Raw genomic sequence first — 24061 nt, 5'->3', positions numbered from 1 at the left:
CTAGTGCTGCCAGTTTAATGGCCTCCATTTGGCAGGAAAGTCTTTCAGCTTCTCGGTTGTAGCCCCCAAATATGTATTTTAATTTTATTTTAATTGTATTAAATATTTTTTATTTATTTATTTATTTATTTATTTTTTCAGTTCTTTGTACTGTAGTCTTAATTTGTAGTTGATGCATGGGGAATAAAAAAGTCATAACTAAACTAAACTCAAACTCTCACCAACTGAGCTAGGAACGCTGCAACAAATTCAACAGTCTTTTTGTTGAAGTCAGTCAGATTAGATATAAGAATGTTTGCACATCAAAAAATAAATAAATCTGTACCATGCGTAATGTGTTTAGTGTTTTTGGAGTAATGTTTTGGGTCTTTGGGCTTTTTATTTTGACAGGACAGTTCAAGGTGATCGGAGAGAGGGGGACAGCGTCAGGAAAGGACCACAATTTTGGAGTCTGTAAGTTTTTATTTATTTTTTCTTTAATGTTTTTAAAAGAAGTCTGTCATGCACAACAAGGCTGCATTTATTTGATTAAAATCACAATAAAAATACTTTGAAATATGACAGTTCAAAATAACTATTTTCTACATGAATATATTTTAAAATGTAATTTATTCTTATGATGCAAAGCTAAATTTACCGCGTCATTACTCCAGTCTTCAGAGTCACAAACCAAACTAGTTGAGAACCACTTTACTGCCTAGTGTGCAGTAAGAATCTGACTCTGAATATCCATCCTGATCCTTATTTTAAATCTCCCTAGAGGAAAAGAGAGAGAGCTTGAGGCAGGCAGGTGAAGTATGGGGCTGAATGCAGAAGTGACGCAAGTTCAGAGGGCTCATGCTCCCTGTGGACATCCCTCTGCCTGCAAGCAGCCATAGCACATCACCTACCCAAGCCCACTGTGGTGCCCCACTCATAAAAGACTCTCTTTTAAGGGGATGAGAGGCAAATAAATCTTCTTTACAGAGGTTATAAAAGTAAAATGCAGGATTAAGCCAGTGCACATAACACAAACATATGTATATATACATAATTTCCCCCTTTTTCCACAGCAGAACCCTCTGTAATTTCGGGACACACTGAATGTCAGCATATGGTGGACAGCTGGAACGAAGCCTTTAGGATACACTCCCACAAGACAAGGTCACTTTACTATAAGTGACTATAAAGAAGCAATATAGTATTTGATCTGTCTGCCCATATGTGTCTGTGGACATGCGCTGATCTATTTTAATTCCTGACCGTGCATTGAGTGTTTTGAACCTCTGCTTTAACTACGGGCTCGTTCGGATGGATCCTCTTTCTTTCCTTTTTTTCACTCCTTCTCTTTCCCTCAGCTCCCATCTCTATTTAAATACAAATGGAGGGCTCTTAAAAAGAAATTGTCCTCAAAATGCCAGAGTCCCTGTTGTATTTCACACTCGGGGAGCATGTCGCACCAGCCGCACACGTGTTGAAAGTGTGTACTGAGAATTATTGGCGCCTGTGCCTCGTTTCCAAGGTTACAGGTTATTATTGGTTTGAGTGGGCTTCACATGGCATGATGCAGCACGGCTCTGAGAGGTGTTTATGGCAGTGGAAACGGATCCAGACTTTAAAAGCAGCATTAGAAGGTTTAGCCCACAGCACATGTTGAGCTGTGAGCTCATGAATTGTAATATTTATTTTAGACACAGTGATTTTTTTTCCCGGTGAATCGCACCGATTCAAAATATTGAATTATTTCAATATATATATATATATATATATAAAAAAAAAATACTTCAAAATTATTTCAAAATATTGAAATTAACATTTTTTAAATATAAAAAAAACTAAACTATTTTCAACATTTTTTAAATAATATAATTTACTTGAGTAGCAAATCGGCATAGAAAGATATTTGGCACACAATATGACTGAAGACTGAAGTAATAGCTGCTAAAAATGTAAAACTTGCATTTTGAAATAGAAATTTTGAATTGTAATTTTTTTTAGGTCTCCTGATTGTCAGATGTTTATCATCAGAAAATATCTCCACTAACAGTCTCCAGCTGCGGTCAGATTTGGTTCTCCACATCAGTTCCATCCTTATATACTATGTATGGTTATTGTATGTCAGTAATTGTTTGTGTGTTTTATTTCTCTTAGGGATTTAAAAATAAAAATAAAAATTATGAGAAACCTCTAAGCAGAGTCCCCAAATTAAATGAGAATTATATTTTCTCCTAAACTGTGAAAAAACAATAAACTTCTCCTCTGGGAAATTAGAGGAAGTTTGTTAATGCAGCAATTGACAACAAGATTCGATTGCAAAGATGAGACAAACAGATCTTAGATATTCTGTGGCCCCTTTCCTCCTGTTGAGAAGGACTGAAGTGTCTGTCAGTGTTTGGATGGCTTCGGGGGGCAGGTGCACAGCAGGCTCCAATCCTTTCGCTGTGCTCTCTCTACCTGTGCGTCTTTGTACAATGAGAAAGTGAGGAGGGGGGAGTGGGACCTTGTGAAGACGAAGCCTCCTGCAAAGAAGCAATTAACAGCATAGCCCTGTCAAATTCTCTCACTCTCACTCTCTTTCTCCTCAGTCTCCTCTAACAAGGCCACAAAATGATTCACCTCTCATTGGGCGGGTGAGATGCCCTGAGAAATAGCACGGAGCATCACACCAGAGTAATTCCACTCTCCAAAACCACAGAGATTCATTCTTCCTCGTCTTCAAGACTCTTCTTTGAAAATGAATGTAGTCAGCCAAGGTCAGTAATACCGTAATCTTGTGCAACACTCAGAATGTGGAATATAAACCAGGCAGCTTTAATGTAGAGGCGAGGAAGTCGAAATCCCCCGTTGAAAGCTTGGATGGAGAAAACCACCCTCATTGCATGTTATGTATGCATATGTGCGATGCAAACACATGAATTATGCATTGCAGAAATGACAGCAATGACAGGACAGAACTCTTTAGTTCTGTTGAGCAGCTGAACTGAAATGACAGAGGACTACTGTGAGCCATAGATCTATATATAAAAGTATACACACACACACACACACAAACACAAACATGAATGTGGCAAAGATAGTTAGGGTGTCTGATATTTCTATTTCTATACATTCTGATATTTCTCATTTCGGGTTCCACCTTTTCGGAGTAACTGTGTATACAACACACAATATATCATTAAAAACTACAACACCAGAATGATCTAGAGTGGGTTAGAAATTGGTTTAGAAGTTGTCAGACTGCATAGGGACCGCCGCAGTCTCTCGTGCAGTTTCATAATTCAGAAATTCATCAGCTGTTTTAATGTTGCATCAATTCACCATCCCACATTACAAAGGTTTTGAATCGTGTTTGGTCTCATGTGGTATAGCACATCACCCATTACCTTGAATATGATATATGGTAATTTGACCGATACCAGTTTATGAGCAAATGTAAAGTTAATTTAAGAAATGTGCCAGAACAGATTTGTTGGCATGTATGTTTTTAAACATTAAAAATAAATTTTTGAATTATAGTACTCCTATGTGTATAAACACACACACACACACACACACAAAATGAACCCAATTTTTTGTTATCATTTCACAAAGCATTTTCAAAAAATGCACCTTTAAAATATATATACATTTTCTCCCCATTTCGCTGTTTGATGCCTCTCTTTCGTAATATCCACCTCCACATCTCTATTTGACATTTTGAAAAATGGTTTCCAGAATTTAATGTCCATGTGCGCCAATGTTGCGTCACATGTGTGTGTGCTCGGGCCTGAATGCACGGGACTGATATATTATGGCTGCTGTATTTTGTTAAGCTGTAGACAGTGAAGATAAGTGAAAAGTTGAAGTGTGAGGATTTTTGTGAGTGTGTTTGTTTGCCATCGCCGCTGCTCTTCCTCACGTGCTGCCAAAGCGCGGAGGTAGCGTGTGTAATTTTTTTCCAGGAAGAACGGCAGAAAACAATTAAGTGCACGAGGTGGCCACAGAGATGAGGCAATCGGCACACGTGGTAATGGAGAGGACGGTTGACACATGGGCTTTATCCCGCTCTGGTATTGTTTGAATGTGGGCAAAATGACTCCACTATATTGTCAGGACCTAAAATGAATTGCCAATTATATCCGATGGCATCCCATTGGAGACATTAAAGTGGTAAGGTAACATTTAAAGTGATGGATAGAGACAGGGAGGATATTTAGTGGATACCTGTTTTATTCAGAAATGGCTGTAATTTCCTCACATTGTGAGTTTGGTGAGCAGGTTAAGCCTGAAATGTGAAAAACAGTGAACAAACAACAGCTTTAAACAGATATTCATTGAATCATATGCTTGGTTTCAGAGGTAAATCGATGTTTAAGCTCCAATTTTTATTTTTAACTGTAAGTCGAAATCTGGCACTCCCTGTTGTGTCTTCAAGATGTTTTGCAACATGGTGTAGATCAGAACTTTTGTTTTTCTTTTTTGAGAAATCACCATTCTCAAATGGCAGTTGTTTGTTTTGACATCTTTCTAGCGTAATTTGTGTGTGTTACTCACCAGGCAATGCAGCTCTTTATAACTTGCACGTATTCTCAGATGGTTGTTGTTGACTATTTGTGTGTGTGTGTGTGGGGGGGGGGGGGTGACATATTTTTTTTGTAAGGCCACTGTTTTTCAGTGTATTTCTTCTTCACTCTAATCTTCTTCACTCAAGAGTCCAACTATGAACTCTACCGTGCTATTTAAAACTAATTAGTGTGTGCTTATCCAATGAACTAAATTTATATTACATTCCATTTCTGAACATCAGTTTCATTAGGGATATTTTCTTTTTTATAAGAAAGAGTGGAAGTGCAGAAGCTGAGAGAGACTAATCCTCCCACCTCTGTTCACCCGGGGTTCAGCTGTGTGAATGAAGCTCGGTTAATAAGCAGGATCAGCCATGTTCCATTCCAACTTACTTAAGTACATCTTCAAATGCCAAGATACTTTTTCACATGTTCCATTTATTTATTTATTTATTTATTTTGCCATTCCTCGCTTTTTACCTCTTCTTACTCTCACTGTTCATTTTCTCTGAGTGGGGTTACCTGCACATCTGTTTTATGTCAGGTACATCCTGTCTGAACATAGAAATCAACCCTGTGACATCCATTTCTGCCAGTAATTTCACTTTAATTTAGACGATGTTGGCGAGTCAGATTCTTATAAAATAAAGTAAAAGGAGTATATATATATATAACATTGTCTAAATTAAAGTGAAATTACTTTATGCATATATATATATATATATACATTATATATTAGGCAGCACGCATTATAGCATACATTATGAGCAGCATATTCTTTTCAACATTGATGATAAAAAGGAATGTTGAGCACCAAATAAGCATATTAGAATGATTTCTGAAGGATCATGTGACTTGTGAAGATATCTTTGCCATTATAGGAATAATTTGCATTTTATATTAAAGATAGAAAACAGTAATTCTAAATTGTTATAAAATGTATTATAATTGTTTTTCTGTATTTTAAATCTAATAAATGAAGTCTTGGTAAGCATGAGAGACTTCTTTCAAAAAATTACAAAAATCTTACCAACTACAAACTTCTGAACAGTAATGTTTACATAAAATTATTATTACATTTTTTTATTATTTCTCATGCAGATATTCAGAATTCATAGTGTAGTACACATCAGTAATTTTACTTATTATACTTGTAGTGCAGCACTTGATTTTATCCATCAGGATTTGTAAATATAGATTTTTTTTTATATAGAATTTTTGTACACCAAGGTTGCTGGTTCAATTCCCCTTCCACCCACATACTGAAAAAGCATTTTACTTAAATGCACTCTAAGCTTTTTTAGATAAAAAAAAAAGTCAAAGAGCCAAATAAGTCCAATGACTTTTATCAAGAAAGTAAATGTAGATCAAATTTCAATCATAAAGCTTTTTGTTCTTATTCTTTTACAAATCACTCTACTTGCATGAGTAATTGCTTAGTTTTCTTTTTGGACAGCAGTTCTTACTGTGTGACCCACGCTTTGGGTGCCTCTTACAGGTCCGAGTTCCCACCCTGACACGTGTGACTGACTGACTGACAGGATAGACGCATGGAGAATGATGCATTGTATGTCTAACCACCCCACAACCTTCTGGCACAGTCCGGGAAGAGCTGGGAGTCATTAACTTTTAAAGCAGGTAGGCTGAGAGAGCGATGGAAAGAGAAGGGTCAGACAGCCACAGGGGCCAGTGTCCATACCGAGCTCTGTGGCATACCAATCCCTCCCAAAACCCCTTCAAATGGATCTGACAGACAAGAGATAGAGGGCAGGGCGCAACCTGGCAAACTTGCTGTCATCCGCCGTGGCCCAGGTGGCATCGAGGATACGGGCAGGTATGTGCATGAGTGCATGCATCAGAGGAACAAGAGGGTTGACTGACAGGTCTCATCAGAGACAGCCTAATGACACCCCCAACCACCAATTAAGGCTCATCAAGGTCCCCAATTGAATGTCGCTGATAAATAATGTATGCCCTCAGTAATTCCACATAATCTTGATACTGGAGAGTCAAAGGTGTATGCATTATTAATGGTGCCAAATTGGACTTTAATAACTGCCTCAGTGAATCCTACACGGTGGAGGAATTCACTTATGTTAATATGGCTTTTTTATTAATGGGGTGACGGTTTTCTAAAATGTTAACTGACTGAAGCACTCGAGAGGCAATTCCCAAGATTGACGAGTCTGCCGTCCGGGAGAACTGGAGCATTCTTATTTATTTATCGGTCTACCTGTAGTGTGTCGGCCTAGACCATTAGATCAATTATTTGTTCATCAAATCATTAAATTGTATCAGAATGGCCCAATTATGTGGTTGGCACGTTCGTAAGACAGGTCGTTAATCGCATATTAGCTCAAAATGGATCAGCTTACTCTTAACAAACGCAGATGAGCCGATAAAGGTGGCTCTATATGTATAGTTTGCTTAGAGTGTTAATTGGCTTGACAGTCAGCTGATAAGATCCCAACAGAAGCTGGTTTCCACCATGAGAAGAAAAGAAAGTTGTGATTGCAATTGATTTTTTACCTCACAATTAAGACTTATCACAGAATGCTGAGTTTAGTTCTCACAGTTATGACATATTTCTCTCAATACTTTTTATCTCAGAATTGCAAGAAAAAAGTCAGAATTGTGAAATGTCACAATTACCTTTTTCATTCTGTGATGGAGGTAAAAAAAGTGTAAGAATTTCAAGATGTAAACTCAGAATTCTGAGGGGGGGAAAAGTCAGATTTCTGTGGGAAAAACATCAGAATTCTGCGTTTAAATCTCATAATTCTGACTTTTTTTTCCCCCTTGCAGTTCTGAAAAAAGTTTGAATTGGGGCAGTCGTGGCCTAATGGTTAGAGAGTCAGACTTTTACCAAAGGTGGCGGGTTCAAGTCTTTGTTGGTGGAGGGAGTGAATGGCCAGCTCTTTCTTCCACCTTCAATACCACGACTGAGGTGAGACCCTTGAGCAAGGCACCAAACCCCCAACTGTTCCCCAGGCGCCTCAGCACATTGCTGCCCACTGTCCTGGTGTGTGTGTGTGTGTGTGAGTGTGTGTTCACTACTCAATGCTGTGTGTGTGTGCACTTGAATGGGTTAAATGCAGAACACAAATTTTGAGTATGGGACACCATAATTGGCCACACATCACTTTCAACTTTATATATATTCAGAATTGCAAGATATAAAGTTAAAATTGTGAAATGGAAACTCCCCGCTGCAAGAACAAAGAAAAATTAGAACTGTAAAATAAAAAATTGCAAATACCTTTTTTATAATGTGGTGGTTGCTTTGCTAAACTTGCTAAAGTCGGAATTCCAAGATATAAATTCTGAATTGCAAGGGTAAAAATTCAGAATCTCTCCATTATGAGATTATATCTTGCTCAAAATTACAAGCATAAAAGTGAATTATGAGATTAAAAGTCATTATTACCTTTTTTTTTTTTTTTTTGCCGAAATGGGTTTTCACTAAACACATTGTCACTTAATGATTGGCCTTTTATCTGATTAAAAAAAAACTGTAAACTAAGACACCACCACATCACTGGCATATTTGCTGTAAACCTACTTATTTGTTAGACTGAGGAGCTTTTGTTTGCATCCATTCCTCCTCTCAAGGGCCTGTTATGGGAGCACTTTGTAAACATAACTCACAGGAGGAGATTCTCAGGGTCTGAAACGGGTTCTTAGCTTGTGTAAGCTTGTTGCAATTTCAGATATCATGTCTGTGCATGCGTCCCAGAAAGGAAGGCAAGTGATTGAATTGTTTGTGTGTTTCCCATGCATTTGCATACGTCCACGATGCATCAGAGGCATGGTTCTGCTTCGCTTCTCTGAGCTAATCTACCTGGCAGAGGCTCTGAGATGTTTCTGGCGTGTACACGGATCGCAGCCCACTTGCATAACATCACAAATAAGCCAAATGAAAATATGTATCTTTGATTTGTGTCTAGAAACCTCTGTGATGATCAAGAAATGCTTGTTTTTTAACTTATTGGATTTTGGAGGCACAAAGTTCTAAATCAGTTAAGCAGGGAAAGCACTGAGTTTCAGTATGAGCATAAAAACATTTAAAAGAAACTATTTTGAGCTTAACCTAATATTTTTGTGTTTGTTAAAAAACACATTTGCATTTGTGTGTCTCTATACATGTACATATATATATGTATGTGTGTGTGCAGAGATGTATAAAGTACTAGAGACCAATACTTGAGTAAAAGTACAAGTGCTCTATCAAAAAAGTGACTTGAGTAGAAGTAGAAGTGCTCTTTAAGCACCACACTTAAGTAGAAGTACTAAAGTATTCAACATTTTTTGTACTTAAGTATTGCAAGTAGTCTATTTTAAAATTTACTAGTCAAGTACTGAAAGTAAAAGTAGAAGTATTGTGTTATGTAGCTATTAAAGAAACTAGTCAAAAGTTTGAACATATTGTTTTACTATTTCAAATGATTAACCAAAAGGACTATCACAATTCCTTTGACTGTAACTTCTTGTAAACAAAAAACGGTTACTAGGGTTAGTTAGCCCAATTTGCAAAATTATGTCATAAATAACTTACCCTCATGTTGTTTCAAACCCGTAAGACATCAGAGGGTCATTTTGAATTTTTTGAAGCATCGAAAATACATTTTGGTCCAAAAATAGCAAAAACTACGACTTTTTTCATCATTGTCTTCTCTTCCGTGTTGTAAGACAGTTAAAAACAAAGCAGTCTGTGATATCTGGTGAACGAATCATTCGATGTAACCGGATCTTTTTGAAACAGTCCACCAAATCGAATTGAATCGTTTTAAACAGTTCGCTTCTCCAATACGCATTAATCTACAGATGAATTAAGCTGCTAACTTGTTTAATGTGTCTGACACTCCCTCTGAGTTAAAACAAACCAATATCCCCGAGTAATTCATTGACTCAAACAGTACACTGACTGAACTACTGTGAAGAGAGAACTGAAGATGAACACCGAGCCGAGCCAGATAATGACTCGTTCACGAGTCAAGAACCGTTTCTGTCAGACGCGTCTGATTCGTGAACCGATGAGCTGATGATACTGCGCATGTGTGATTTAGCGTGAAGCAAACCGACACACAGAGTGATTCTTTTGGTGATTGATTCTGAACTGATTCTGTGTTAATGTTATGAGCCCAGGTGCAGTAAAGGCCCACCATGCCAGGTAGAGTGGCCAATGACGCCATTGCATCGAGCGCAAAAGAATCGGTGAACTGTTTTCTTCAACTGGTTTATTGAATCGAACTTTCAGAAAGAACTAACGTTACTGGTCATCCGAGAACCGATGCAACCGGTTCTTGACTCGTGAACGAGTCATTATCTGGCTCGGCTCGGTGTTCATTTCTCTCTTCACAGCAGTTCAGTCAGCACGCGCAGTCTTCTTAATCGCTTGTTTCGCTCAATGATGTGCCAGCTTCATCAAACCTGCCATCTACAGTTCTGGCAGTGGTTTGTAATGGAATGATTCGTAACATTATTATAATTGTAACGAGTAACGATGCAGCACATAAAAAAAAATATCGGAGTAAAAGTATTAAACTCAGCGAAAATATGTACCGAAGTAAAAGTGGAAGTAGGAGAAAAAAATTATACTCCAGTAAAGTACAGATACCGCCCTTTAGTACTTAAGTACAGTAGTGAAGTAGTTCTACTTCGTTACTATACATCTCTGTGTGTGTGTGTGTGTGTGTGTGTGTGTGTGTGTGTGTGTGTGTGTGTGTGTGTGTGTGTGTATTTTTTATATATCAGGTAATCAATAATTTTTCAGATGTATAAAACAAAAAGAAGTGTAATCAGTCAGGTGGTCAAAACGTTCCACACAATGGAAACATGCAATCAGAACAAATTTACACTGAAAAAAAGCATGGACCGAATAATAATTATTTTGTTCTTGATCATTATTGGCCTTTTTGTGACATTACTCTTCCATTTTTAATCATTTTTTTAGTGTTTTTATTTATTTTTTTATTTATTTTTTTTGATGAATTTATATGGTCTATCCTTACCTGAAAAACTGCAGTTCTCTGAAGACCAGGAGTATGTTGTGACTTCCTGAAAAGCATCAAGTGTTTGTTTCGGTGGATTATGCTCGATGCCCAGCCAATTCAGGATCTTCTGAATTTCAGATGTTGCATGCAGGTTTCATATTATTTTTAGAAAATAGAAATTATTAACACCACAAACTGATTTCCCCACCTACACTGTCACAGTTTAATTCAAATAAATTTCTCATTTGTGTTGTTTCCTGTTCAATGTGTTGTAGTGGTGCTGCACTGTGTCTAACAGATTTCCAGTTGATGGCGTGATATGACATGCATATATATCAGGTCAGTCTAATTTAACTGGTTGCCTGGGAAACGCTATTGTTTGTGGGCTTAATTAATGAGAAATACTGCATGGCAACATTAGCACAGCTGGAGTTGCACTCTTTCTACCTTGTTAACCTATTCTTGCTCTCACTCCATCACCTCCATCCCCCACTTCCTGTTCCACTGTTCAACTGGCCGTGCGGCTCGGCTTTGTGTCAGACAGGTGTTTTCCATTTCATCCCGGCCTGTTTCTGATGTTCAGGTAGTTCGAGGAATGGAAGACCGAAAAGAGGGGGCAGATAGTCGCAGGGATGGCAGTTCATCATCTGCATGATGCCGAAGCCTAACAGACTTCCTGACATCCCATCGATATATTGGCAGCCGCTGACACTTGGGCAGCTTTAGTGATGTGCAGAGCTCTGGCACATGAGGCTGATGGCCTGGCTTTGATTTGTTATGTGTCTTTCCACGCCGTCTTAAAACCAACAACATTTTGGTCAGGTCGTTTTGATGGCAGTGTGGACACTTTTTTTGTACCAGTGCTCGCTAGATGGTCTTTTTCATCTCAGAATATCCCCCAGCATTTCATGATTTAACTGGCCTAGTGTATCTCTTTTGTCTGTTGGTTCCCTGCGGTTGATTTAACCATTGATTTCACAGTAAATCTTGCTCATCAAGGTCTGGATTCCCTATGCTTCAAGTTTAGATAGTTCTGAACATCCAGTTCCTTTGTCCGTCTTTTTCCAACTGATAGGTATTGCTCCACATAAATTACTACTTAACAAGCCCAGCTTGTTTTGTGTCTGTTTTGGCTGCCAGTGAAAGTTTAAGCTGGAATGCTTCTTCGTCTTAACTTCTTCATTTCAGACAGTGAGGACACTGCATTTTTGAAACATCACAGAATTAATATTTAAAAACATTACGATTTTTATTTACTTTATATATTATATACACTAACATACTATTTTTTTATTATTTTGAAAAAAGTCCCTTATGCTCATCATGCAAGGCTGCATTTATCTGATCAGTTAATAAATAAATAAATAAATAAACCAGAAGTATTTTTACTCATTAAAATTAACTGTTTTTAATGTAATATATTTTATTATATTTTATAATTTATTTAATTTATGGAAAAGCTGAATTTTTAAGCATCATTACTCCTGACTTCAGTGTCACACGATCCTTCAGAAATCATTCTAATATGCTGATTTGCTGCTCCAAAAAAAATAAATAATAATAAATAATAATAGTAAATTAAACATTTATTCAATTATCCCAGTTGAAAACAGTTGTGCTGCTTAATATTCATATGGAAACTGTGATGAATTGTTTTTTAGGATTCTTTAATGAAAAGGAAGTTCAAAAGAAAAGTATTTATTTGAAATTGGAAACTTTTGTAACATTATAAATGCTTTACTGTCACGTTTGATCAAATTAATGCATCCTTGCTAGTATCTATTACTAAAAAAAAAATAAAAAGAAAGAAAGAAAAACTTGCTGACCCCAAGCTTTTGAACAGTAGTGTTTATATATTTGAAATAAATATTTATATTTGAAATAAATTGCTGTTTAGGCAGTTCCCTACAGTAATTTTTTGGAAAACAGAGCCTCTCCCAAATAGAGAAAGTATATTGTTTTTTGTTCTCCATGTTTTCGTTCACCCTGCTCTTTGTTCTGAGAGGAAGCGAGAGAAGAGGGCTTTTAGATCCAGCGATGTCACAGTCTAAAGCTTATCCAAAGGAAGGGTGTCTGAGTGTAGAGGCAACCGCGGAGAGCAGACCCAAAATTTCCATTGACATTTACAGAAGGGCTGCTTCCAATTAACCTTCAAGTATCTCCTAACCTCTTCACGCTGATTACATTTTTCCCTAACAAACAGACTAATTTGTTATTAGAAGGCTGTTGGAGAACCTGCGTTCATTTTCATCAATACAAAATTGCGATGGAGAGTGATTGCTTGGATTTCTTTCTGTCAGTTGGCATGCATTGTTCGATTTTCCCCGCTGTTCATCTGCTTTTGTTAGCTGTAGAACCAGTTGATATGGACTGCTGCTGCTGTACACCTAAAATATACTCTAACTCAGACACACTTCCTCTTTCCCCAACTCTCCCAACCCTGATATTCAGCTCCAGAGAGAGAGACAATTGTTTTCCACCTGCAATTCCACTATGAAAACAGTCCCGCTCAAATACATACACACGGAACATGCAGATGTTTAGTGTGGCGTACAGGGAGATTACTCCCGTGGGCAGGAAGGCACAGCAGGAATGCTCCCGCACAGTTCTGCCAGGCGAGAGAAAGTAAAACAGAGAGGGAAAGTAAAAAAACAGCAGGGAGGGGAGTGTATACTCAGCCTGCCTTGTGCTGGCCTGATAACACTCCCCTCCTCTCCTCGCCGCAGGCCTGTGGAGGAGGGCACAGAGGCCCCTGCCTGCAGTCAACCCACCCAGGAATCTTATCTTTCCTGCAGCCTGTGCTGCTGCCTGAAACCCCATCACACCCCGAGACTTGGTCACTCAGCACACACACACATATATACAGGTTTGCAGATGGCCATGTGTGCTGCATACCAAATCGTTTGGACAGAAAGACAAAAACAAGACTTAATGCATTCAGCAACCAACAGTATACAAATAATATCTCCTAAACTAATATTCCAAGGTTGTGCACCATTCAGATTTGAATTATGAATACCTTTTAATTTTCTGTTTAGTTTCAAGGTGTAGAATTACAACTGGAATAAATAATAAAATGGAAATTCAAATAAATAAATCATATTACATCATTTATATAAATCACTGTGTGTGTGTGTGTGTGTGTGTGTGTGTGTGTCTGGGTGGGTTGGTTTGTGGGTGTATTTATATAATTAAATAGAAACTTTGAGTTTTGCTTTGACAAAGCCTTGTTTGAAAGTTTGGGTAATATATGGATAGACAGACAGACAGAACAACAGATAGTTAGATTAAAGGACTGAGAGATAGACAGATAGAGATGCATATAAATTATAACTTATAACTTCATTTAACTTATATTCATAACTTATATATAAAAAAATATATAAAAAGATTTTTAAATGTCAAAATGTTCAATGACTTTTTAAAGATGTTTTTAAGACAAACTTTGAGTGTGTGTATATATATATATATATATATATATATATATAGATAGATAGATAGATAGATAGATAGATAGATAGATAGATAGATAGATAGATAGATAGATAGATAGATAGATAGAATGACAGGTACAGTATGTAAAACAATTTAGATAGAAATATATAGAGAGAACGACAGATAAATAGAACAATATGGAGAATGGTAGATAGATGTGGTGACAGATAAAGAGAACATAGATAATGTTTGAGATGCCATCTAAAGAATTTATGTTTCCCAGAATTCATTGCATGTGTAGATTACATTTTTTAACTGCATTTCAGTAAATTCCACTTCCTGTCATTCCAATTCAGATTTAATTTAAACTTCCTGTAGGGTGTGGCCATAATTTTATAAGCATATTAGACTGCAAACTATTAACCCTAGGGGTTAACATCTTTGCATGTGTGTGACAGCGTGAGTTTATCAGTGTTGTTTTTCTCCTGATGGTTCAGTGAGGCATCTGTCATGCTGTGAGCCAGGTGACTCCTGCCTGCTTCCCTACTCTCTCGAAATGCGTATTGACATCTCGCTTTGCTTCTAAACTGTGTCTTGACAAGGCAGGGGAATCCAAGCCAAAAGCAACAGAATACAGCTGTGTGGGTTTAGGAAACAGTTTTCCAAACAAAGCCTTCCTTTTACTCATTCCTGTCTTATCCTGATGATGAAAATGATTTTTAAAAATTGTCTTTGATGTTTTAAGCTGTTTGATGGCACTCAGCAGTTGTTGCACTCCATCGGTCCTTCAGAAGTTTAATAAATAGCTCATACATTTAAAAATGAGCAAAGGAAGCAAAGTTTCTTTACTTTAGCAAAGGAAAACCAGTCTCCACTCTGAAATTCTTCTTTACAAATCCAAAAGGATGGTATTCACATATTGGAATGAGATGCTGTGAAACACATTGACTCTAGCCTTGTTTACACCTGTATTAGAATCTGTCTCAGGTGATTCAATCATGATTGCTCAACCAAAACCAATTGCTGTTTACGCCTGGTATCAACATGCATCTCTAGTGTCCACTTGTGATTGGATTCCATTAAGGAGAATTCCTAATTTCATGATAAATCAGCTGATGTGTCATTGTGTTAACTGCAGTTTTATATCAAGCATTGGGAAAATGTGCATTTATATATGACCTGCTTAAACATTTTAGTCACTCTAACCCTCGCACATTTTTTTAGCTCTGTGTACTGAATTTTAAAGCAAAGATTTGCTTCTAATGATAATTATGATGTTTCTATGGACACCAAACCATTGAGGTATAGCTGCTTAAACACTGGCTGAGACTTTTCATTTTAGGGCAGAAATCTCTAAATGTGTTTCTGGGTCAGAGTGACCCAAATCAATGGAGTTAGTGAGATATATATTGGAAATTGTCAAGTTTTTTTGTTTGGATAGTCTAGTTTTGGCACAAAGATTGCATGCTAGGAAGATTCTCCTTTAGATTTTTTTAAATGCATCAGGATTCTTCCAAAACTGGATTGGATCACAAGGCACTTTGGACCATGCATAGCGCTATCTACTTCTGATTGGATTACCGAAAAAGGATGTTAACACCTGGTTTCTATGTGGATATATTTTACAATTTAATACATTTCTGATGGAAAAGCTGAATTTTCACCAGCCAATTACTCCATTTCCTTCAGAAATAATTCTGATATCCTGATTTGGTGCTCAAGAATTTCTTATTATTATCAGTGTTGAAAACAGTTGTGCTGCTTATTATTTTAGTGAAAACCGTTACATTTTTCAAGGATTCTTTGAGTAGAAAGCTCAAAAGAACATTTATATAACTATATAACTATCACTTTTGTTCAATTTTATGCATGTTTGCTGAGTAAAACAATTAATTTCTTAAAAAAAAAAAAAAATGGACCCCAAACTTTTGAGGGGATTTCAGATTTAAAATGTCAGATTGAACCAGGTTTACAGTCCTTGAATCAAGCTCAAATGAGCCATGTTTTACTTCACATGATGGCTTGTTGCATGTGACTAAACCTTGACTGACTACAATACTGGTTAAACCTGTAATAACAGTGTTGATTTTCTCCCGCAAAAGTCATTTTTTTGCGTCATACTAAGTAGAAGCTACTGTACTAGCTTGCATTTGTAATTTTTTAAAGCTTATGTTTTATACTTTTTCGTTAACTGATATGGATCATGTCATAAAATAAAATTCTATTGATTGGAGTGAATCACACTGGATGTGTGAAACACTAGAAAAGTGTTTTTCGCACTGAGCCTGTGGTTTGGTATCTCTCCGGAGATGAAGCCATGCGGGCCTCTGTGTTTCTCTAGTGTTTATGTGGTGGTCCTGCAGCATTGAAAACCCCCTCTGAGAACTTAACAAATTACTGATGCATTAGAGTGAAGATGTCTTTGTGTGTATGTGCCATTTAAGGAGCGCGGGGATCCCAGGGGCCTGTCCCCAAAAACGTTATCTCTAATTAATATTGCCCCTCGACAACAACTTACAAAACACATTCATGCTGTTAAAAACTACTGCAGTGGTTATTATGAGTGAAAAATATCAAGCTCAACAGCAGTCAGAGAGCTTTCAAGGCGTCCTGTGAGTTAAGACATCAAGGCAACACTAAACAGGGTCAATGTTGTGGGATACTGGACACTTGACCTGCTTTTATACGGTAATTAGGTACATTCACATGTAACTCCCATATGGCACAGGAGGAGATCTGATAGAATAAGAGCAACTGAGTCACCACCACAGACACTTTCAGACACCTGTGTGTGTGTGTGTGTGTGTGTGTGTGTGTGTGTGTGTGTGTGTGTGTGTGAGCAGGCCTCTCTGGCCCCATGAGACAGTACTCGTCAAGGGGCCGTAGTTGACGATCTGTGTTATTTTGATGTGTGTGTGTATATGTGTATATGTACGAGTGTGATCGACATATGGAGGTCATTAGGAGAGATGGGCCTGAACAGCTGTGTACGCATTACATACATCTGTTTTAGAGAGAAAACTCAGTGTAATCTAAACGGAGTGTGTGTGTCTATGTGTGTGTACTCTTATGTAAGGAGGAAGAGCAACTTTTCTAATTTTCCATCAAGTTTCCAAGGAAATAACCTACTGATGTATCACATGGCAAAGCATTTCTTAATGAGTTGCATTTTACTGGATTTCTGCTAATTAAGATGTTTGAGAAGCCAATTACAGTAAATATCATCTTCCTCTGCCACCCTAATTACAGACAGAGGAGGTGGAAGGATTTGAAAAAGAATAACAGTCCTTTATGAAAGATTTGTCCTTTCATCTTAAGGGTTTTTTTGCGGACCTTATTTGCATACTCTAGCAGTTGCCAAATTAAAAAAGGGAATCTAAATGTGGACTTTAAATGATATTTTAAACTCAATTATTACTAGACTTACTAGAAAGCAATTAGACTTCACAAAATATTATGAACATTTTTAATATCGCTTTGTTAATAAACTTTGTGTTAAAGTTTTATTCGGCATTTATCTGAAAGGAATTTGAATCTGCACTCATAAAAAATAAATTATTTTTATTAGCATTGATGGTTCCATGAATAACTGTTAACATCCATGGAAGCTTTCCATTGGTTCTCTTAAAACCAAAGGTTCCAAAAGGTGGTTTTCATAGCGATTCAATCGAAGACCCATTTTTGGTTTCTCCTTTCACTGAACACTCATTTCTTTAAAAGAACCATTTTATCTTAGTATGAATAATCTAAAGAACATTTTTTTCCACTATAAAAAAACTTTTTTCCAAAGGAAATGAGGTTCCTTGGATGTTAAAGGTTCCACTAAGGGGGAAAAACACTTGTTCTTTTATGAACTGTTCACTGAAAGGTTTTTTGAGTAACCAAAATGCAACGGTTCTTTAATGTGAAAGACCCCTTTAGGAACCTTTATTTTTTTAAGTTGTATACCATGTCCACATTTTTTATAGAACATTCATAGAACGTTATTTCCTTAGAAATAACTATAAAAAAATTCTAAAAGCTTAAAAGTTATAGTTCTCCCAAAAATAAAAATTGTATTCACACACCTTCATGTCATGCCCTGTCAATGTCATTTGATGATGTCTACGCTGTTGTGACATGTTTTAAATATTTTAAAATATTTCTTAGTTTTTGTGGTTGTGTGTGTGTGTGTGTGTGTGTGTGTGTGTGTGTGTGTGTGTGTGTTTTGTAAGGAAATAGTCATAAAGGTTTTCAAACAACATGAAGATGAGTAAATTACATTTTTTGTTAACTAACCTCTGATTTGTTATTCTAGTCTTTACACACTGTAATATAAGAATTAAAACAACAAAATCTCTAATAAAGAAAAAATAACATGAGTCCTTAACCAAGAGTGGCATAACCTTATACCCATAATTCAACTGACTACTAGATTGCACCGTTTTAGCTTACAGTATTGTTCAAAATAATAGCAGTACAATGTGACTAACCAGAATAATCAAGGTTTTTCGTATATTTTTTTATTGCTATGTGGCAAACAAGTTACCAGTAGGTTCAGTAGATTCTCAGAAAACAAACAAGACCCAGCATTCATGATATGCACGCTCTTAAGGCTGTGCAATTGGGCAATTAGTTGAATTAGTTGAAAGGGGTGTGTTCAAAAAAATAGCAGTGTGGCATTCAATCACTGAGGTCATCAATTTTGTGAAGAAACCGGTGTGAATCAGGTGGCCCCTATTTAAGGATGAAGCCAACACTTGTTGAACATGCATTTGAAAGCTGAGGAAAATGGGTCGTTCAAGACATTGTTCAGAAGAACAGCGTACTTTGATTAAAAAGTTGATTAGAGAGGGGAAAACCTATAAAGAGGTGCAAAAAATGATAGGCTGTTCAGCTAAAATGATCTACAATGCCTTAAAATGGAGAGCAAAACCAGAGAGACGTGGAAGAAAACGGAAGACAACCATCAAAATGGATAGAAGAATAACCAGAATGGCAAAGGCTCAGCCAATGATCACCTCCAGGATGATCAAAGACAGTCTGGAGTTACCTGTAAGTACTGTGACAGTTAGAAGACGTCTGTGTGAAGCTAATCTATTTTCAAGAATCCCCCGCAAAGTCCCTCTGTTAAAAAAAAGGCATGTGCAGAAGAGGTTACAATTTGCCAAAGAACACATCAACTGGCCTAAAGAGAAATGGAGGAACATTTTGTGGACTGATGAGAGTAAAATTGTTCTTTTTGGGTCCAAGGGCCACAGGCAGTTTGTGAGACGACCCCCAAACTCTGAATTCAAGCCACAGTACACAGTGAAGACAGTGAAGCATGGAGGTGCAAGCATCATGATATGGGCATGTTTCTCCTACTATGGTGTTGGGCCTATTTATCGCATACCAGGGATCATGGATCAGTTTGCATATGTTAAAATACTTGAAGAGGTCATGTTGCCCTATGCTGAAGAGGACATGCCCTTGAAATGGTTGTTTCAACAAGACAATGACCCAAAACACACTAGTAAACGGGCAAAGTCTTGGTTCCAAACCAACAAAATTAATGTTATGGAGTGGCCAGCCCAATCTCCAGACCTTAATCCAATTGAGAACTTGTGGGGTGATATCAAAAATGCTGTTTCTGAAGCAAAACCAAGAAATGTGAATGAATTGTGGAATGTTGTTAAAGAATCATGGAGTGGAACAGCTGAGAGGTGCCACAAGTTGGTTGACTCCATGCCACACAGATGTCAAGCAGTTTTAAAAAACTGTGGTCATACAACTAAATATTAGTTTAGTGATTCACAGGATTGCTAAATCCCAGAAAAAAAAAATGTTTGTACAAAATAGTTTTGAGTTTGTACAGTCAAAGGTAGACACTGCTATTTTTTTGAACACACCCCTTTCAACTAATTGCCCAATTGCACAGCCTTAAGAGCGTGCATATCATGAATGCTGGGTCTTGTTTGTTTTCTGACAATCTACTGAACCTACTGGTAACTTGTTTGCCACGTAGCAATAAAAAATATACTAAAAACCTTGATTATTCTGGTTAGTCACATTGTACTGCTATTATTTTGAACAATACTGTATGTCTGCTGCCTAATTTGGAGGAAAGATACTAATGATGGTGTTTTCAAGAAAACAGTGAGCAATCTCTTCATCCTGTGAAATTCATGAAATGATTCATTTGCCTCCCTCCCTTTCTGCCCCTCTCTCTTCATCTCTCTCCTTCTCTCATTCTGTATTCTGCCAGCGCATCGCACTTATTGTATGATAATACTGAAGGTAGATTGTTGTGCCATCTTGTCTACAGTCCATATATAAATGTTAATGTCATCTGTGTATGACTCAGACACACACACATATACACAGTGCAGAGCACATTTCACATTTGTTGCAAAAGATGATGCAAGAGCGCTGTTATATTCAGTCACTGAACATTTCCATGGATATAGTGAGAATATTATAATCACTTAGCCATTAGTTTAGCAGTTTATATTCAACCTCAAATGAAAATATTGTGATTACTCATCCTCATGTTTTTTCAAAGATATATGACACTGCTAAACACAAAAAAATGATATTTCACTGTTCAACTGTTGTTTTTTCCGTTTTTTCCTTCATAAAATAAAGGCATGGATGACCTTGAACAGCTACAGTAACCTTTTACTTTCATTAAACATTATGAGATATTTATATTATTAATTATGTTATTAATGATTATGATGATAATACTAATAGTATAAAATATATCTAAATTAATATAACTATATGATAATATTAATTAGCATACATTTATAAATGTATATACATTCCTATATCTTTTGTGTGATTGTGGTACATTTTCATTATTTAAAAAAAATCACATTTAAACACACTGCTTCGCATTTTTTTACTTATATATATATATATATATATATATATATATATATATATATATATATATATATATATACACATACATATTTTTTATAGTGTATATATTAAAAATTATACAATTACCATCAGAAGCAAGAAGTGTCTGGCTGTTTGAACATTTATGATCCTATTATAAAAATCCACTATTTGCTTTGCATACATCGAAAAAGTCAGAAGATCCTCTAACAGAAGTGAAAGTTAGTGGGGTAACTCTTTGAACTAGTTGCAGTGACTTAATAAGACAGAGTGCACCAGTTTAAAGATATCTGACAGATGCTCCTTGAGGAGCTGTGATGAAAGATATACCGTGTGTGTAGCAAATGTGCAACTATTTCTATAAAATGAGTCTTGTGGCACTCTCTGTGTTTGTGTGTGAATCAGGGGCGGGCAGCACTTCGATGCCGTCTCCAGGGTGGCTGGCATTTGATGCAAGATATCTCATCATTCCCCATTCTCATGCTAATGAAGGTAAGGCTGTGAAGGATGGACGGGTGGAGTGAGAGGAGGGGCTGTGGGAGCACACTGTTCGGTGTCACTTGCTATCCTGACACACAAACACACACACACAAACACACACACACACACATAAAGGCTCATCACCAAGAGCACCATAACTGGGAGGGCCAATGAACTCAATTGAACTTAGTCGAACATTCAGGGTCACACAGTCACAAGTGAGTTTGCTGTAGTTAGCTGATTGGTTGGTTAAAATGGTTTGGTGTAGTCTTGTTGTCCAGAACAGATGACTTGTTTTTAATACTTTGTTGTTCTTGATTTGAGTTCTTCATGGGCAACTGGGTTGTAACCTTTCAAAGCAGTACTATTGTTATGTATGGAGAAATGGGATTGTGTAAACTAGTTTTAATAATGTTCCACACTTTAACTATTACGTACTGCATTCAAAATATGGTCACAATCTAGCTATATTCTCCCACACTTTTTTTCCACAAATTAATACTGTTATTCAGTAAAGATGCATTTAATTGATCAAAATGAATTTGAATTGTAAATGCGACTTTTGCTTTTTACAAAAATAATAAAAAATGTTGTTCTTTTGATATTTTTATTCATCAAATAACCCTGAAAAACATGCATTAATTTCCACAAAAAAAATTTTACCAGCACAACTGTTTTCATCATTGATAATAGAAAGAAATTAATTGTCATATTAATGAATGAATTTGAATACTTTCTGAAGGATTGTGTGACACTACAGACTGGAGTAACGACTTCTGAATCACAGGAATAAATTAAATTTGAAAATATATTACATAAAAATAAAATAATTTTTTTACCATGTAATAATATTTCACAGTATTACTGTTTTTATTTTATTTTTGATCAAATAAATGCAGCCTCGGTGAGAATATGAAACTTATTTCAAAAACATTTAAAGATATCTTACTACCAAAATTTAAATGCAAGCATTTGTCTTGATATAATTTTTATAATTGTTGTAGCGATTAGTGATTTTGTATATTTTATTTAAAATTGTAATTTGACCCTAAATAAATATTTTTTGAACGTAAAGCTGATATTTAATTTCTGTTTCATCATCATCAGTGCGGCAAAACAACTCTGCATATATTTTACCAGACAAGAAGTATACAGATCCTACTATGGCAAAGACTTATGAATATTAATTTGCATATGTGTTTGGGCAACCTACAACGTTTATGTCAGCATGACCTCCAAATTAATATTCATAAGGGAAGCCATCATGTCATAAATAGTTCATCAAGGCCACTATTTTAAAACATGCTTTTTTTGCCGCCTCAGCACACCGATGTTAAGTAATTCTGTGTCTTCTGTCTGTGCCGCTTACAGGCTTTCTAAAATGGAAATATGGATGGAAATGTGTCCCTCCACGACTCATCCAGGTATGTTTGCTTGACGTCTGGCTCTTTCTAACAATGCTTTTAAGAAGCAAAGCCAAGTCTAATGGGTCGGGCAGGGTGCCAGAAAGAAGGTTGCATCAGGGCCAGTGGATGTTAACCTCCTAAAGAGCACCCTGGGGCCTTGTCTAAATATACAGCATGTGAGAGCGGCATCTCAGCCTCGTCATTAGATAATGGCGTTGCAGTTACTCCATGTTCTCCCAGGAGCGAAGTGAGATTAGAGAGTGCCAATACCGAGAACGTGGCCCATGTCAGATGTCAGAGACGATGGGTTGGATGTCCGCAGACACTAACATTTGCTCTTGTAATCCAGTAGAGGTCTTTGTAATGCTACCTCAGTGCTTTACGTGTAGGTGTGGGAAGCCTGGTGAGGTGGGACATCTAATTGACCCCATTTCCTCTGGTTTGTGCCACATTAACTTGGCAAGACACATTGCACGTTGTAGTGTCACCTGAAAAGACTTCCACTCACTTGAAGTGCTTTCACTGACGACAATGAATTTGTCCAACCATGGTATTTAAAAGACGATGTAATGAATCTAAAGATATTTAATCTATTTCACTGGAAAAATAGCATACAAGTGACTCAGATGATGCATACTGCCTGGTGTCTAGATGTAAAAATGAAATATAAGCTCAGTGTGGGTTACATTAATAACATCTCACAACCTGTCATTCTTGCACTGCAACTAAGTGTTAGTATACTGTTGTGATATGTTTTAGTTGTGGTTGTCAAGCCACATGTTCATTCATGTGTAATTCAGTTTCATAATGCAGTGTTTATTTTAAGTATGCTGGGTTTCTTCATCAGTCTTTGAAATGACGTGCATTTTTTGTCCATGATATTTTTTGTGGTGGCTGTCAATCAGGCAAATTTTGATGGACATATAATAAACTAGGACTGTGACACTGACATGCTTATTATCCCATCAAAATAGAATAAATATCCTTGATCTTATATAGGTCTGTATTTTTATTTTTTTATTTTTTTAAGAAGTCACTGTTCACCAAGGCTGTATTTATTAAGTATGCTTTTGTTTTCTTTCAGTAAAATAAAAAATCATACTCTGTTGGGGACAGCATGTTTGTGTTCGTGCAGTGGAATCATATTTTAATTTTACGTAGTTGCATGAACAGTCAATTTATTAGCTGAGATTGTCTTATAAAATAAAAAGGTCTTGAAAAAGGTATTAAATGAAGGGCTAATAGCTGCAGATCCTGTTTTATTGTTTGTGTGCCTGTTAAATATCTTGAAAGCAGGCGAGAGCTATAGTAGTTGTGTACTAAGCATACTATGACTGAAATACTGATGTGATTTGTT

The 24061-nt window shown here is 36.7% G+C and overlaps 1 long non-coding RNA gene across 1 annotated transcript; it reads left to right on the top strand.

Annotated features, from left to right (window-relative positions):
• The first annotated feature begins 256 nt into the window (after positions 1-256).
• Positions 257-21311, top strand: LOC127942073 (uncharacterized). Its single transcript, XR_008149253.1, has 3 exons — positions 257-453; positions 2565-2732; positions 21224-21311. It is a non-coding gene; the product is annotated as an uncharacterized LOC127942073 (long non-coding RNA).
• Positions 21312-24061: the final 2750 nt, after the last annotated feature.

This window comes from Carassius gibelio, chromosome A21 (genome assembly GCF_023724105.1).
Source record: "Carassius gibelio isolate Cgi1373 ecotype wild population from Czech Republic chromosome A21, carGib1.2-hapl.c, whole genome shotgun sequence".
In the NCBI taxonomy this organism is placed as follows: Eukaryota; Metazoa; Chordata; class Actinopteri; order Cypriniformes; family Cyprinidae; genus Carassius; species Carassius gibelio.
This window is presented reverse-complemented; position numbering and strand designations above follow the sequence as displayed.